Source organism: Bos javanicus, chromosome 21 (genome assembly GCF_032452875.1).
Source record: "Bos javanicus breed banteng chromosome 21, ARS-OSU_banteng_1.0, whole genome shotgun sequence".
In the NCBI taxonomy this organism is placed as follows: Eukaryota; Metazoa; Chordata; class Mammalia; order Artiodactyla; family Bovidae; genus Bos; species Bos javanicus.
In genome coordinates, this window is record NC_083888.1 from 65,683,157 (window position 1) to 65,699,172 (window position 16,016).

Consider the following 16,016-nt stretch of genomic DNA (forward strand, 5'->3'; position numbering starts at 1 on the left):
TGTGATCCATTTCAAAATCACTTTTGTGTGTGATGTGAGGTAGGGGTTGAGGTTCGTATTTTTATGTATGCCTATCAATATTTGTTTTAAAGACTTTTCCTTCTCCCTAAGATTCACCATGCCCATTTTTAAAAAAATCAGTTGGTCATACATACCCGGATCTTTTTCTAGGTTCTCTATTCTGTCCCATTGATTAGATATTTGTTCTTACACCAGTAGCATACTATTGCTTCACAGTAGGGCTTAAAATTCAGTGGTATAAATCCTCCTTCTTTGTTCTTTTTCGAAATTGCTTTGGCTATTCGTGGTCCTTGAATTGCCATGTAAATTTTAGAACTGCCTTATCAATTGCCACAAAAAGACCAGTGTGATTATAATTGAGATTCACACTGAATCCATAGATTGTTGAGGGCAAAATTGATATCTAACCATATAGAATCTTTGGATCCCTGAACGAGATATATCTTTTTATTTCTTCATATCATCCTTTAGTTTCTCTCTTATTTTTCTTTCTAATTTCAGTGTTTTATAGCTTTTAGGGTACAGGTCTGGTATATATTGTGTGACATTTATCCCTAGGCATTCATGTATTTTATGCTATCGTAAAGGCTTTTTTTTTTTTTCAAAACAAACAACTTTTTATTGACGTAGAATTATTTTTGCAGTCTTGACCACATGTTTATTCTGTTTATATTAACGATTTCCTAAAACTCACTATGAGGTAGGTGTCTGTTGTTACACTTTAAAAGTAACCCAAAACATAGGGACTTAAGACAACAACATTTATTAATAATTTCTGAGCATCAGGAATCCATGAACTGAGTGGTTCAGGCTCAAGGCTTCTCACAAGGTCACAGTCAAGCGATTGTCTAGACCTGTAATATCTAAGGCCTTTACTTAGGTCGCATGTACTTTGGGTGTGTTTTTGTTTTTGTTTTAATTTAAGGATAATTGCTTTACAATATTGTGTGGGTTTCCACCATACATCAACCTGAATCAGCCACAGGTATATGTAGGTCCCCATCCTCTCCAACATCCCTCCCACCTCCCACTCCTCTAAGTTGTTACAGAGTCCCGGTTTGAGTTATGTGAATTATACAACGAGTTCCCACTAGCTGTCTGCTTCACGTGTGGTAGTATGTATGTTTCCACGCTACTCTCGCCAACTGACATACAGTTGATTTACAATGTTGTGTTAGTTTCAGGCATACAGCAAAGTGATTTAGATTATGTATCTGTATATTCATATATATATGCACATATATACATTCTTTATATGCACACACATAGATGGCAGCCTATGGGGTCGCACAGAGTCGGACACGACTGAAGTGACTTAGCAGCAGCTACATATATATATATTTATATACATATATATAGTATGTAACATTTATATACATATATAATATATATACATTTATATGTACATAAAAAGAATATATATTCTTTTTTAGACACTTAGAATATCAGAAGACATGTATACCCTTTACTCACCTTTTCTAACGATAACGCCTAAGTCATGGACCAATTAAGAAAACCAAGATATTAACATTGGTAAAATACTATTAACTAAACTACAGATGTCATTTGGACTTTACCACTTTTTCACAAATGGTCTTCACTTCCGGAGTGCAGTTCAGGGTCCCACACTGCTCCTAGCTGGCACGTCCTTAGTCCCCGACAGTCTGTGCAATTGTTCAGTATTCCCATCCGTCAGGACTTGGCACCCTTGAAGATCAGTGGTCCGGTGTTTTCTGGACTGTCCCTTGATTCGTGTTGCGTCATGCCTTCTCATAGTGACCTGAGGTTCTGCATCATCAAGCAGAATACCGCAGGAGTGCCCGGTGCCGTATCAGGGAGCCCTCGACGTCACCGTGTCCTACTTCTTGTGACGGGAACTTTCATCACTTTGTAAACATGGTGTCTGTCAGGTTCCTCCACTGTGTAGCCACGATTTTTCTTTTTGTAATAGGGCAGGGAGATACTTTGAGGCAATGCAAAGGTTCTGTTTCTTCTTAAACTTTCTCCCACTAATTTTGGCATCCATTGGTGTATTTTGCCTCCATGATATCTATGAAATTCTAATGGCAATTTTTCGATTTCCCCTTATTCCTTTTTACATGAATTAATTGGGCTTCTTCTATAAATAGGTATCATTCCTTTTCATTTCACTTCAGTGATAGTCCTTTTCATATAATTTCATTTATTTATCTATTACATTATTAATTTATATTTGTTCAGACTAAAATATATTCAGTTTATTATTTGGGTTAGAATCCAATGCTTGTTGTCGTTCAGTCACTCAGTCATACCCGACTCTGAGAACCCATGGACTGCAGCACACCAGGCTTCCCTGTTCATCACCATCTCTCAAAGTTTGCTCAAACTCATGTCTGTTGAGTTGGTGATGCCATCCAACCATCTCATCCTCTGTCACCTCCTTCTCTCCTGCCCTCGGTCTTTCCCAGCATCAGGGTCTTTTCCAATAAGTTGGCTCTTCACATCAGGTGCCCAAAGTACCAGAGCTTCAGCTTCAGTATCAATCCTTCCAAAGAATATTCAGGGTTGATTTCCTTTAAGACTGACTGGTTTGATCTCCTTGCAGTCCAAGGGACTCTCAAGAGTCTTCTCCAGTACCACAGTTTGAAAGCATCAATTCTTTCACACTCAGCCTTCTTTATGCTCCAAATCTCACTTCTATACATGACTACTGGAAAAATCACAGCTTTGACTATATGGAGCTTTATCAGTAAAGTAATATGTCTGCTTTTTAAAATGCTGTCTAGGTGTGTCATAACTTTTCTTACAAGGAGCCTTTTACTTTCACGGCTGCAGTCACCATCTGCAGTGATTTTGGAGAAAATAAAGTTTGTCACTCTTTCCATCGTTTCCCCATCTATGTGCCATGAAATGATGGGACCCGGTGCCATGATCTTCGTTTTTGAATCCTGAGCTTTAAGCCAGCTTTTTTACTCTCTTTCACTTTCATCAAGAGGCTCTTTAGTTCTTTTTGCCGTAAGAGTGGTGTCATCTGCATATCTGAGATTATTGATATTTCTCCCGCCAATCTTGATTCCAGCTTGTGCTTCATCCAGCATGGCATTTTGCATGATGCACTCTGCATATAAGTTAAATAAGCAGGGAGACAATACACAGCCTTGACGTACTCCTTTCCCAGTTTGAACCAGTCCATTGTTTCATGTCCAGTTCTAACTGTTGCTTCTTGACCTGCATACAGGTTTCTCAGGAGACATGTAGGGTGGTCTGATATTCCCATCTCTTTAAGAATTTTCCAGTTTGTTGCAATCCAGGCAGTCTCTTGCTTTTTCTATGATCCAATGGATGTTGGCAATTTGATCTCTGGTTCCTCTGCTTTTTCTAAATCCAGCTTGTACATCCAGAAGTTCTCAGTTCATGTGCTGTTGAAGCCTAGCTTGAAGGATTTTGAGTATTACCTTGCTAGCATGTGAAATGAGTGCAATTGTGTGGTTATTTGAGCATCTTTGACATTGCCCTTCTTTGGGACTGGAATGAAAACTGACCTTTTCCAGTCCTGTGGTCACTGCTGAGTTTTCCAAATTTTCTGGCATATTGAGTGCAGCACTTTGATAGCATCCTGTTTTAGGATTTGAAATAGCTTAGTTGGAATTCCATTACTTCCACTAGCTTTGCTTGTAGTGATGCTTCCTAAGGCCCACTTGACTTCACACTCCAGGATGTCCAGTTCTAGGTGAGTGATCACACTATCGAGGTTATCCGGGCTATTAAGATATTTTTTGTATAATTCTTCTGTGTATTTTTTATATCTTTGGCTTCTGTTAGGTCCATACCATTTCGGTCCTTTACTGTACCCATCTTTGCATGAAATGTTCCCTTGGTATCTCTAATTTTCTTGAAGACATCGCTGGTCTTTCCCATTCTGTTGTTTTCCTCTAGAATCCAATGCTCTCATGGTCATTCTGTTTCTAATACTGTTACAGCGTTGGCCATTTGGAGCTCTTTCAGACTGGCTCCTGTGCCTTTTCAATATTCCCTCATTCTTTTGCTTTTCGTTTATATAATTCATTTATAATACAGCATTTTAAAATTTCACTTACCAACTTTTTTTGATAGTATATGAACGTATAATTGATTTTTGAATATTTAAAATAGGTTTCTATAAGCAGCATATGGGGTCTTCCTTAGTGACTCAGATGGTAAAGAATCTACCCTCAATGCAGGAGACCTGAGTTCAACCCTGGGTCGAGAAGCTTCCCTGGAGAAGGAAATGGCTACCAACTCCAGTATTCTTGCCTGGACAATTCCATGGACAGAGGAGCCTGGCAGGCTACAGCCCCTACAGGGGTCGCAAAGAGCCAGACACGGCTGAGCGGCTAACATGTTCACTTTCAAGCAACATACAGTCGAGCCTTGCTCTTTCATCCTGTGTCACAATCTCTGCCTTTTACTGAAGTGTTTGGAAATGTAAACATTTAATGTAATTATCAGAATCACTGGCTGTAGGTCTACCGTCTTTCCACTTTTTTTTTTCCTTTTGACTGTGTTGGGTCTGCACTGCTCGGTGGCTTTTCTCCAGCTGTGGCAAGCGGGCCTACTTTCTAGATGCCGTACACAAGCTTCTCGTTGCGGTGGCTTCTCCTGTTGTAGAGCACGGCCCCCAGGGTTCACGGGCTTCAGAAGTTGTGGTACACGGGTTTAGCTGCCCCAGGGCATATGGAATCTTCGCAGACCAGGGATCAGACTCATATTCTCTGCATTGGCAGGAGGACTCTTAACAACTGAGCCACCGGAGAAGCCCTATCCACTCGTTTTTTATTTGTCCCATCTGTCTTCTGTTCTTTTTTTTCTTTTCTTCTTTGCAATTAATTATGTTTTTTTAATTTCCATTCTCTCCACAGATTGATTCTCTCTAATCAATTTTATCTCTTTGTTCTAATTTTCAGAAGTAGCTCCAGAATTTAAATGTACATATCACAGTCTACCGTCAAATGCTGTACCACTTCACATATAATGTAAGTATCCTGCAATGTCCTTTCATTTAATTCCCCTGTCCTATGTACTACTGTGGTCATAGATTTTACTTTGCAATATATAATAAGCCCCAGAGTATATTGTTGATATTTTGTTTTAAATGGTCAGTTGTTTTCTAAGGAAATTAAAAGTTGAAGAAAATTTTTCTTTTAGTAAGTGTTTTTAAATGCAATTAGCAAAAATAAATAAATAATGCAATTAGCAGAATAATGTTAAATATTTCGTGTAAAAATTAATATTCCATACGTGTCTGTATATTTTAATGTTTAATATACAAAATGTACAGGACGTTGATTATCAAACATTACTTCTTTCAGGGAATAGATTGAAGATTTTATTATTATTGAGTTTCTATTTGAATCTGAATGAAATGAGTATACATGACATCTATAATTTAAATGTATAAATTCAAGTTTTTAAATAAAACTTATGAACCGCCAGAATGCCACAAATATCACTGTGAATAATCAGCCTTAAAATGAGCTTTTGTTTGTTTTTAATTTTTTTTACATTTCTCTACATATTTGCCACTTCTAATACTCTTGCCTCTTTTTCCGTAGATCCAGATTTCTATCTAATATTATCTTCTTTCTGCTTCCTTTAATATTAACTTCCTTTAATATTTCCTGTAGTGTCAGTCTGCTAGGGTCTTAAAGACCTCTTTATTTTGCCTTCCATTTTGGAAAGACATTTTTGCAGAAAATAGAATTCTAGATGAACCATTTCCTTCTCTATTTTAAAGATATTCGCCCACTGACTTCCAGCTTGCACTGTTTCCAAAAGGATTGCTACTGGCATTTGTATATTCTTCCTCTGGAGGTCTCGTTCTTACCTGGCTGCATTTAGTATTTTCTGTTTATCTCTGAATTCAGAAAATTAATTATGATAGAGCTCAGTGTGCTTTTCTTTTTATTTATTCTACTTCATATTCATTGAACTCAGATTTGTATATTTATAGTTTTTATCAAATTGGGATGTGGCATTTCAGCTAGGCTTCCCAGAAGGAGCACTTCTGTCTTTGAGAATAAAGGCCAACTGATTATTATTAATGACCCTAATAACCACTCTTCTTAGGATGCTGTCCAGAAATCCGAACAAGCAGATCCCAGTCTGATGCTAACGATGCTGTGATGTGGGTTGAATTCTGGTGAGAATCTGAGGTTCTCCCACTTCCTTGGAGACTCGACACATCACCACCACTGCCTTTGGGCTTGGCCGTGGTGATGGATAAGGCATCCCAGGCGGCTCAGTGGTAAAGAACCTGCCTGCCAATGCAGGAGACGCAGGAGAGGCAGGTTCCATCCCTGGGTCGGGAAGATCCCCCGGAGAAGATAATGGCAACCCACCCTCGTATTCTTGCCTGGAGAATCCCATGGCCAGAGGAGCCTGGCGGGCTTCTCTCTGTGGGGTACCATAGAGTCGGACTCAACTGCACACACGTGCACAACTGGTGATGGATATACCACGTGGTACCCAGGGTGCAGGAAGGGCACCCGTCCTTTAGAAGAGGGACGCAGTCTGTTTGAGCTTGCTGAGTGGACCTCCTATGCAGCCCCAGCTGCCTGGCAGGTCAAAGGGTAAGGGAGGACAGTGGGTCTGCACTGTCTCTTCATCCCCGTAGGATCCACGTGGCTGGGCACACATCCCCAGGAGGCCGGCACGGCTGAGCACCAACCTCACCCGGTCACCCGTCCTTCCCCATCCTCAATACCACATTTGCAGCTATTCTGTTACCTCTCCCAGGCACTGGCCCAAACATCGAACTCACAAACTCAGCCGTTCCTCCTCCTTTTCGATGAGAAACCACTCGTGGAGGGCTCCTGTTGGAGGACAGGGGCTGTTACACGGCAGCCTTGAGAACACCAAGGGTCAGACCTTCCTCAGCCCTCCACTTTGCCCTTCCCACCAGGCCGGCCCCCCAGCCCACTCCCCCTCATCTGTCCTTCTCCCACCCTGGCTGTCACCCACCCCTCCAGGAATTTTCCTCCCCCAGAGAACCAGGTCTGGAACCAGGGCGAGGCAAATGAGGTACTCCCTTCATGCAGAATTCAAGGAAACACCAAAAAGCTCAGCAATGAAGATTAGTTGCATTTAAGGCAATAATTTTTAAGTCAAAAGTAATGCAGATACAACTCAATCACAACAACAAAATAAACAGCCCAATTCAAAAATGGGCAAAGGAACTGAATGGACATTACCCCAGAGAAGTTACAGAAATGGCGAAGCAGCACATGAAGAGATGTTCCGCATCATTAGTCACTGGGGAGACACAAGTCAAAACCACAGTGAGATACCACCTCACACCCGTCGGGCGGCTAATTTTTTTTTTTTTTTAATGAAAAGAACAAGTGTTGGAAGGGTGTAGAGAAACTGAAATCCTTGTGCATTGCCGATGGGAATAAGAAACAGAGCATCTACCATGGAAAACAGTTTTGCCCGTCCTCAAAGAGCTAAACGCAGAATTACCATATAATCCAGGAATTCTGCTCTGAAAGAATTGAAGCCAGGGACTCATGAAAATCTTTGTACAACAATGTTCATAGCAGCGCTATTCACAATAGCCAAAGGGTGGAAATAAACCCCAAAGTTCATCAACCTATGAATGGATAAACAAGATGTGGTCTATCCACTGAGTAAGGAAATGTTACTCAGTCTTAAAAAGGAAGTCAATTCTGGTACTCTTACAACACAGACGAACCCTGAGGACAATACGCTGAGTGAAATGTCAATAACAAAAGAACAAATAGTTCTGACTGTACTTCCATGAGTTCCCTAGAGTAGTCAAACCCATAGAAACAGATAGTAGAAGGGTAGCTTCCAATAAGCTGGGCGAGGGAGAAAGGGAAGTTTGTGTGTAATAGGGACAGAGCTTCAGCTGGGGAAGTAAGAAATTTCTGGGGTGGATGGTGGTGAGAGTTACCCAACAATGTGAATGTATTTAACGGGCTGCCCATGTGGCTCAAGGATAAAGAATCCACCTGCCAATGCAGGAGACATAGGAGACGCAGGAGACGCAGGTTCGATCCCTGAGTCAGGAAGATTGCCTGGAGGAGGAAATGACTACCCACTCCAGTATTCTTGCCTGGAAAATTCCATGGACAGAGGAGCCTAGTGGGCTACAGTCCATGGAGTTGCAAAGAGGACAGAGCAACTGAGAACGCACGCAGTTGAATGTATTTAATACCATTGAAGTGTACACCTAAATATGGTTGCAAATGATGAGTTTTGTGTTATGTATATTTGACCGTAACTTAGACAAAAAATAATGGAAAAAAATCCCTAATGAACAAAATACCAAAATTTAAAATAAAGACAAGATCTGTGCTAGGCCAATCCTTAGGAGAACCTGAGTGAGACAGAACCAGACTAATCCTGTGTTCACTTTAAATTTTGGTATTTTGTTCATCACAGACTTTTTTGATTACTTCTGTTTTGTTAAATACTGCAGTAAAATGTGAATTATCTGGGTCACTGATACTGAGGACGCTTTCTGAAATTTTGCATGTAGTCCCGGTGCCTCACCTGTGATCTGGCCCTAAGGTATTCCGTTTAAGCTACTGAAAAAATGAAATCTCCCCCAGTCCTCCCACAGAGAGTCAACCTCGGCAACTTCATCCCGCCCCCAGAAGAGCCCACGGCCACCTCCCTTCTGGCCACTGGATCTGGGCCAACCCCTCCTTCTCTCTTTGTATCCCCCACCACCAACACACCACAGAATAAAACCAAAGGCCTCTTGGAATATCGCCAGACAAAAATACTGGAGTGGGTTGCCATGCCCTCCTCCAGGGGATCTTCTTGACCCCAGAATCAAACCCAAATCCCTTATGTTTCCTGCATTGGCAGGAGGAGGTTCTTTACCACTCGTGCCACGTGGGAAGCCCTCTTGGCATATTTTCCAGCCTTAAGAAGGAAGAAAGGACTTCCCTAATGGTCCAGCGGCTGAGGATCCACCTTGCAAAACAGGGGACACAGGCGTGCTCAGCTTCAGTCCCTGCTTGTGGAAATAGTGTCCCCCATGCCACGGAGCAACTAAACCCGAGCACCGAAAACTACTGAGCTCATGAGCTGCAACTAAGACCCAAGGCAGCCAAACAAGTGAAGAAATAAATACAACTTTTTTAAAAAAGGAAGGAAAATCTGACTTATCCTATCACCTGGCCAAACGCTGAGAACATTAAGTGAAATAAGTAAGACAAAAGGACAAAGAGCGTATGATTCCACACTTACGAGGTACTCGGAGCAGTCAGATTCACAGAGACAGGACTTTAGGGTCGGTGCCAGGGGGAAGCAGGGGCGGGGGTTGTTTAATGGGGACAGAGTTTCAGTTGGGAAAGATCAAAGAGTTCTAGAAACGGATGGTGGTCACGGTTGTACAATGATGTGAAGTGTACTTAACACCACTTCAGTATACACTTCAAGATTATTAAAATGGTAAATAATATGCTATGTAGATTTTTCCAAGGAGCAAGCATGTTTTAATTTCATGGCTGCAATCACCATCCGCAGTGATTTTAGAGCCCAAGAAAATAAAATCTGTCACTGTTTCCACTTTTTCCCCTTCTATTTGCCATGAAGTGATGGGACCGGATGCCATGATCTTAGTTTTTTGAATGTTGAGTTTTAAGCCAGCTTTTTCACTCTCCTTGGAAGGGAAGTTATGATAAACCTAGACAGCATATTAAGAGGCAGAGACATTACTTTGCCGACAAAAGTTTGTATAGTCAAATCTACGGTTTTTCCAATAATCATGTACAGATATGAGAGTTGGACCATAAAGAAGGCTGAGTGCCAAAGAACTGATGCTTTCGAACTGTGGTGCTGGAGAAGACTCTTGAGAGTCCTTTGGACAGCAAGGAGATAGAACCAGTCCATCCTAAAGGAAACTAACCCTGAATATACATTGGAAGGACTGGTGCTGAAGCTGAAGCTCCAATACTTTGGCCACCAGAGGCAAAGAGCAGACTCGTTGGAAAAGACCCTGATGCTGGGAAAGACTGAAGGCAAAAGGAGAAGGGGAAGACAGAAGATGAGATAATTGGATGGCATCACCAACTCAATGGATGTGAGTTTGAGTAAACTCCGGGAGATAGTGAAGGGCAGGGAAGCCTGGCAAGCTACAGTCCATGGGGTCACAAAGTGTTGGACACAACTCAGTGACTAAACAAGAACAACAGAGTAGATTTTACAATTTTTTTTTTAAAGCTGTAAAACAAGACAAAACAAGAGTGGCCTCCTGGTCTCTCCGGGGTAGTCGGACACAATGAACGTTCATGATGGAGCTCCCTTCCTCCCTTTGTCTTCTGAGCTCTGTGGACCAAAGTCGCGTCTCATCTGGCCAGAGGCCATTTCTTGTAAAACAGCACAGATAAATATTTTCTACCTCAGCTTGGGTAAGAGAATATAAATAGAAAAGATCCAGTGTGATTTTTAAAGTCATTACGTTTTGTTCCCCAGTCTTTCCGAGTCTCGTATTGTCTTGCGAGCGTGCGCGCTCAGTCGCGACCGACTGTTTCAACCTTCTTTAATTGGGAAAATGCACCTGGGGCCGCTCCTCCAGCCTCGGCCGTGATTCCCTCACCTGCCCCAGCTCCCCTGGGGCTGCACACCGTCCTCGTGCAAGAGATGCCCTTGGCGTCTGTGCTCACCATCCTGACAACGCACACCGGCGCTGCATCAGGGCACGTGCATGATCTCCACCTGAGGCATGGGGACAGGAGCCCAGAGGGGCCAAGTGACTTGTCCAAGGTCACACAGCTAGCCTAACCTTGGGCTGTGGGCTCTGGCCCTGCCCCCCCAACACCTCCACCCTCTAAGACATAAGACAGGTCTTTGCGCATCTTAACAACACCCACGGACCTGCTTCAAGCCTCTCTCCCCACCAGGCTCCCCAGCCCCACAACAATTACTGCATGAAAACCAGAGTCCACCGCCCCAAGCGTGGCGCAGCCAGGACCAACCAGTCCTCTGGGGACCCGGTTTCCTCTTGCAAATGAGGTTGGGGAAAGTTGGGGGCATTCGTGGCCAGGGGTAGAAATCCTGATAACGAGGCTCAATGGCCCCCCGCCCCGAGATGTTTCTGCCCGAGGCTGGGGGTGGCGCCTTGGCCAGAACAAGTTCCTGGGCCGGCCTTTCCCAGAGGGCTCCCATCTCTGCTTGGTATGCGAGGGGGGTCTGAGCTGGGGTCCAGCCGCCTTCCCAGGCCATTCAAGTCAACTCCCGCAAAGGCTTTTTGTTGTTATTACCACCCTCCGCCATTGCCAGGGGCCGTTTTTGTCTTCCCAAATGGGAAAGTATCTTTTACTTTTCTCTTTTGACACTGACTATTTGGCCTAAAGCGGGGACCAATTAAACTAATTAGTCCCCAGGCGCTTTGCTGGAGGAGCAGCTGGCTCTCACACTGGGTCATTCCCGGGGGAGAGGGCGAACTCCAGCATCCTTTGTGTGCCTCTGACCTTTGGGCCGGACAGGCCTTGGCATGGCCTCCCCGGGCCTCCCTGCCTCCCCCACCTGCCACTTCGGGGGGCACCCGGCTCTCCCAGCACCGCCCACATCTCCACCTGGGGTTCAAGCCAGGCTGCAGCCCCCAGAGGGGGCCGCCTCCCCCTCCCACGCACAATTAACACTTTCTCTATGAAGGGGGAAAAACGCATCTGCAAGTCAGGGAACCCACAGTCAGCTGAAAAGAGGGTGCTCGAGGTGGAGTCCAGAGACCCCCGGAGTGCCCCTGGCAGGGGCGCCAATCCTGCCAGGCAGATCAGCCCCCAGTTAATGGGTCCCTGGTCAAACGCGTTTTCCTCCTGGAGGACAGCAGAATTTCTTTGGCTCCGACAGCGAGGAGCAGCTGTCCACACTGTTTACTCAAATACCATTCTGGCAATGTTCAGAATGTTTTTTTCTCTCTTCCCTGCAGGATCTGAAACCATCCGTGGGGCTGTTGGACGCACGCGTCTACACGTGGCTTTCCAGGGTGGCGTCTTCGCCGCGCACAGAAATCCTGTTCCCTGGAGCCCTTTGCCGCGTTCCGCCGGGCCTCCCCCACCCACACTGCGCCCACCCCCGCTAATGGGCATGTTTCCGTGAACACTGAAGACGAAAAACATGCGATTTTGAATGTGTCTCTTTCATGGTCACACATTTCTTTTCATTGTGCGTCTTGGCTGAGCCACGCTTCCAATTCCCAGGGACCCTCCTGGGCTCCGCTTGCAGAGCATTTTTGCACTTCGACAGCCCCTCCCCCGAGAGCCAGAGGTCGCTGGACCCTGGATTGTGTAGGGTGTCTCTGAAAGCACTCTCAATAAAAAGCTCCGGGTCTTTGCCTCCGGTTTCCCTGTGCTGTTGGGGCTCTGATCTGGCTGATCCAAGATTCGTTCCGCGGCCCTGCACACCCGGGTACTTCTTGAGACGCACAGGCTTCCAGAACTTTGCACAACACCGCGACCGCAAGCACTCCGGCTGAGGCCGTTTCCGGTTGCCTTCCTACAGGCCAGTCATTTCCTGGCCCGGAGGCATCTCCATGGGCCCCCACACCACCCTTGTGGGTCTCTCTTCCTCAAGATTAAGTACAGCCCCCTTGATGGGGGTAGAAGGCGGGTTCAGGGCATTCCTGGCTGGCCTCCCTGGGAGCCCCTCCCAGACCCCCACACGCTGGTCCCAGAGGCCGCTCACCATCCAGCAAAGAGCCTGCCTGTCCTTCTGGGCCTTTCAAGTCTCCTTCCACCCACTGCTTCCCATCCTGCCAGCTGCAATCCCACAGGGTCCCAACACCCCAGGCCTTCACATATCTGACTCCTGTTGCTGCTGTAACAAGACCTCACCAACTCTGCAGCCGAAAACCACACAAACCCTTGTACTTTCGGCTGAGGAGTCCAAGTGGTCTCACCTGGCTAAAACCAAGGCGTGACCTGGGGCGGTTCTTCCTGCAGGTTCTGGGGAGAAGTCTCCTTGCCCTCCAACACCTGGGCTCGTGGCCCTTCTCTCTGCCTTCCAACTACATTACTATGGCCTCTGCTTCCATCATCACATCCTCTTTTCTCTGATCCCACCATCTCCCGCTTTCCCTAAGGACCCTCCAGGTTACATGCCCCGCTCTGGGTGATCCACGACCATTTTCCCACCTCAGGATCCTGAGCTTCATCTCATCTGCAGAGTCCCTTTGGGGGCCCCTGTTCAACCACTCGCAACGTTCCAGCTGATGGCCTGTTGGCCTCCAGTCTCCCGTCTGAGGTCCGAAAACAATGTGGGATGTAACAGGACAAAAGCATTAAGTCCATCTTACAGGTGAAAACGGTGGGACAACATCACCGACTCAATGGACACGAGTCTGAGCAAACTCCAGAAGATAGTGAAGGACAGGAAGGCCTGGCGTGCTGCAGTTCATGGGGTTTCAAAGGGTCGAACAAGACTGAGTGACTGAACAACAGGCAAAAAACCTGAGACGGGCACAGCCGGCAACATCAGAGCCAGACGGGCAGGAAGGTGGGGCTCGGGCCCTGCCAGGACTGCAGTAGGCACCACTCACCCACAAGCCGGCTGGCTCATGGCTGCCCAGCCAGCGGGCATCCTGGGCCTTGAGAGTACATGACCACAATGCACAAGCTATTCATTCTGTTCCCCAGGTTCCCAATTCCAAGCACAGGCATTTCGCAGTTGGAACAAAGGATCTCATTTCTCTCCCAGGCCTGCTTCTTTCCAGTGTCGCTGCTTAAAGAAAGAGCGCTGGATGAAGAGGGAGAGAGGCCTGGGCAATACACTAGCTCATACATACACACACACACACAAACACTCAGGCGCACGGGCGACCCAGTGCCCTGAGCCTCAGATCCCTTTTCGCCACGGGATATGAGTAGGCTGACATGTGCATGTTCCAGGCCCCGGCTTGAGAGGAAGGGGCAGGGCATGTCGTCTTCTTCCTCTTCTCTGCTCGGCCCTGGCCAGAATGCAGATGGGATGGATGGAGCTGCAGCAGCCATCTTAGACCGTGAACTCAAAGTTTCTTTTGAGGCCAGTAGAGCAGCAGGCTACACGTGTCTAGGTTCCTGAGGTTCTGCTGTCACCATGTCATCCTGAACCACTTGGATTGTAACATAAGAAAAAAATTAACTCCCATGATGTTTAAGCCACTTCGGGGGGCTCAGGGTTAGGTATTTGTTCTAGCAGTCAAGCCAGTATGTTGACTATTAACGGATTTGGCTACACAAACGTACTGGGGCTGGGGCATTGCTACAACAAACCCAGACTTCCAAAGTTGGCCTCCAGAGTCTAGGATTCAGATTTTGTGAACTGGAAAGCTATCAGCCCCGGTGCTGCCGAAAGCCTGTCATAAAAATGCTCCCTGAGATGTCTGGAAGGTTGAATACATCGTGATGGCCCCTGATAATATAAAACTGGCTTGAGACTCAGTGCAGGTGTGCTGGCTGTGGCACGCTGCCTTTAGGAAGTAATACAGGAAAATTATGAAGATGGATTTGGAGATGCAGTCCTGGTGGAGAAAGAGATGACCCCATCCCTTCCCAGCTTCTCCCATAAAGAGTTCTCAAACAGGCAAGGGCAGCTGTCCTGGGGGCCACGGTCTGAATGTGGTTCCGTCTCCCCATTCAAGCCTGTGGTTCAGATAACATCAAAGTAGCTGCTGTGAAATGAACTGAAAACGGAGGCCTGGAAACGAAAGAGCAGCTTCATCAGAGTAAAAAGCAAGACCTGGACAAGACCTTAAGTGGGGTTACATGCAATATTGAATAGCCAGATGCAAATAGACCTACTAAGTTTGGGAGGGAATTGTGTTGCCAAATAAACCACAGCCCAGCTTCCCGAAGCTTGTTACTTTTTGACACTCCCGCCCCAAAGAGATCCCTAGACACTCCTGAAATGTAGACACAGCCAGAAATATGCTGTGGAGGTTTGGTGGCCACCAGGAAGGGCGTAGTCAGCCACGCCCACTACTAGGGTGGATTTGGAGACAGGGGTGGGAAAGGAGAGTGCTCTCAGAGGACCCAGCAAGGCCAGCGGGAGATGGTGGACAATGCACTCCTCCAAGAAGCAGAGGCTGGGTCACCAAAGGGGTCAGCTGCAGCAGAGTGGTGGTGACGCCTGCCCAACCAGATTCAGTCATCATCCTGGACAACAGCAGCTGTGTTGTCCATGCTCATCTGTTCCAAAGGCAAGTTTACAGCAGTTCTGCTGTTCTTGCCCCATCATCACCTAAGGGGGGCTATAAACCACTGTCTTTTTCATTAATAGTTTCCCTGTCCATGAGCCTTCACATCTGGTCTTGATAAGAGGTCTGCACGTTCCCTTTGGACCCTGGACATGGCTGGATGCAATGCCTGGGCAGGACTTCAGGACTGATCTCAAGAGAAGGGATTGAATGTGTCCAGGGGCTGGAAGGGACAGCCTGCATGGAAATCAGGGGGCCCACAGGGGTGGACCATGGCCAAGACTGTTAGTTGTTCCCCAATGTCCGTTTGCCCCCTTGTTCCTTAAAAACAGAGCCCTTTAAGTTTGAGCTAGGAACAGAGCCGCCCCCCAAGACAATGTTTCCTGCCTCCCTTGCAGCTAGATGAGGCCATGTGAGCAACTTGCAGCGAATGGGATGCAAGCAGAAGCAGCACATGCAGCTCCTTAAGGAAAGAGCCATGCACTCTGCGCTCTGCCTCCTCTTTCTTGGGCTGCATCGTGTGGTTGGTTGTAGGCACGACCTTCCTGAGCTACAAAGTGAAAGGTACTTGAGGGTGGAAGAATTGGGGTGGGAGGAGCCTGTGCCCCAGGAGCCAGGAAGTTGCAGTATCAGCCCTGCACAGCTTGTATTGAAAGGAAGAAAAGGAAACATTCTGATTTTGCTCACTGTGACAGCATCTTTGTTAAGGCCGCCAGTCCTGTAACTAACAGAGCAGCAGTGTCTCTCCATGAAGGTCCCAAATTGAAGGCTGGGGAGAGAGGGCGGGAACCTTGCCCTGTTTTTGTTTGTCTTTTTAACCAGAAACACACTG

At 46.2% G+C, this 16,016-nt stretch overlaps 1 long non-coding RNA gene across 1 annotated transcript; it reads left to right on the forward strand.

The window, feature by feature from the left end:
- The first annotated feature begins 1,456 nt into the window (after positions 1-1,456).
- LOC133233997 (uncharacterized) lies at positions 1,457-12,331 on the forward strand. The gene is made up of 3 exons (XR_009731949.1): positions 1,457-1,931; positions 4,944-5,012; positions 11,942-12,331. It is a non-coding gene; the product is annotated as an uncharacterized LOC133233997 (long non-coding RNA).
- The last annotated feature ends 3,685 nt before the right edge of the window (positions 12,332-16,016 follow it).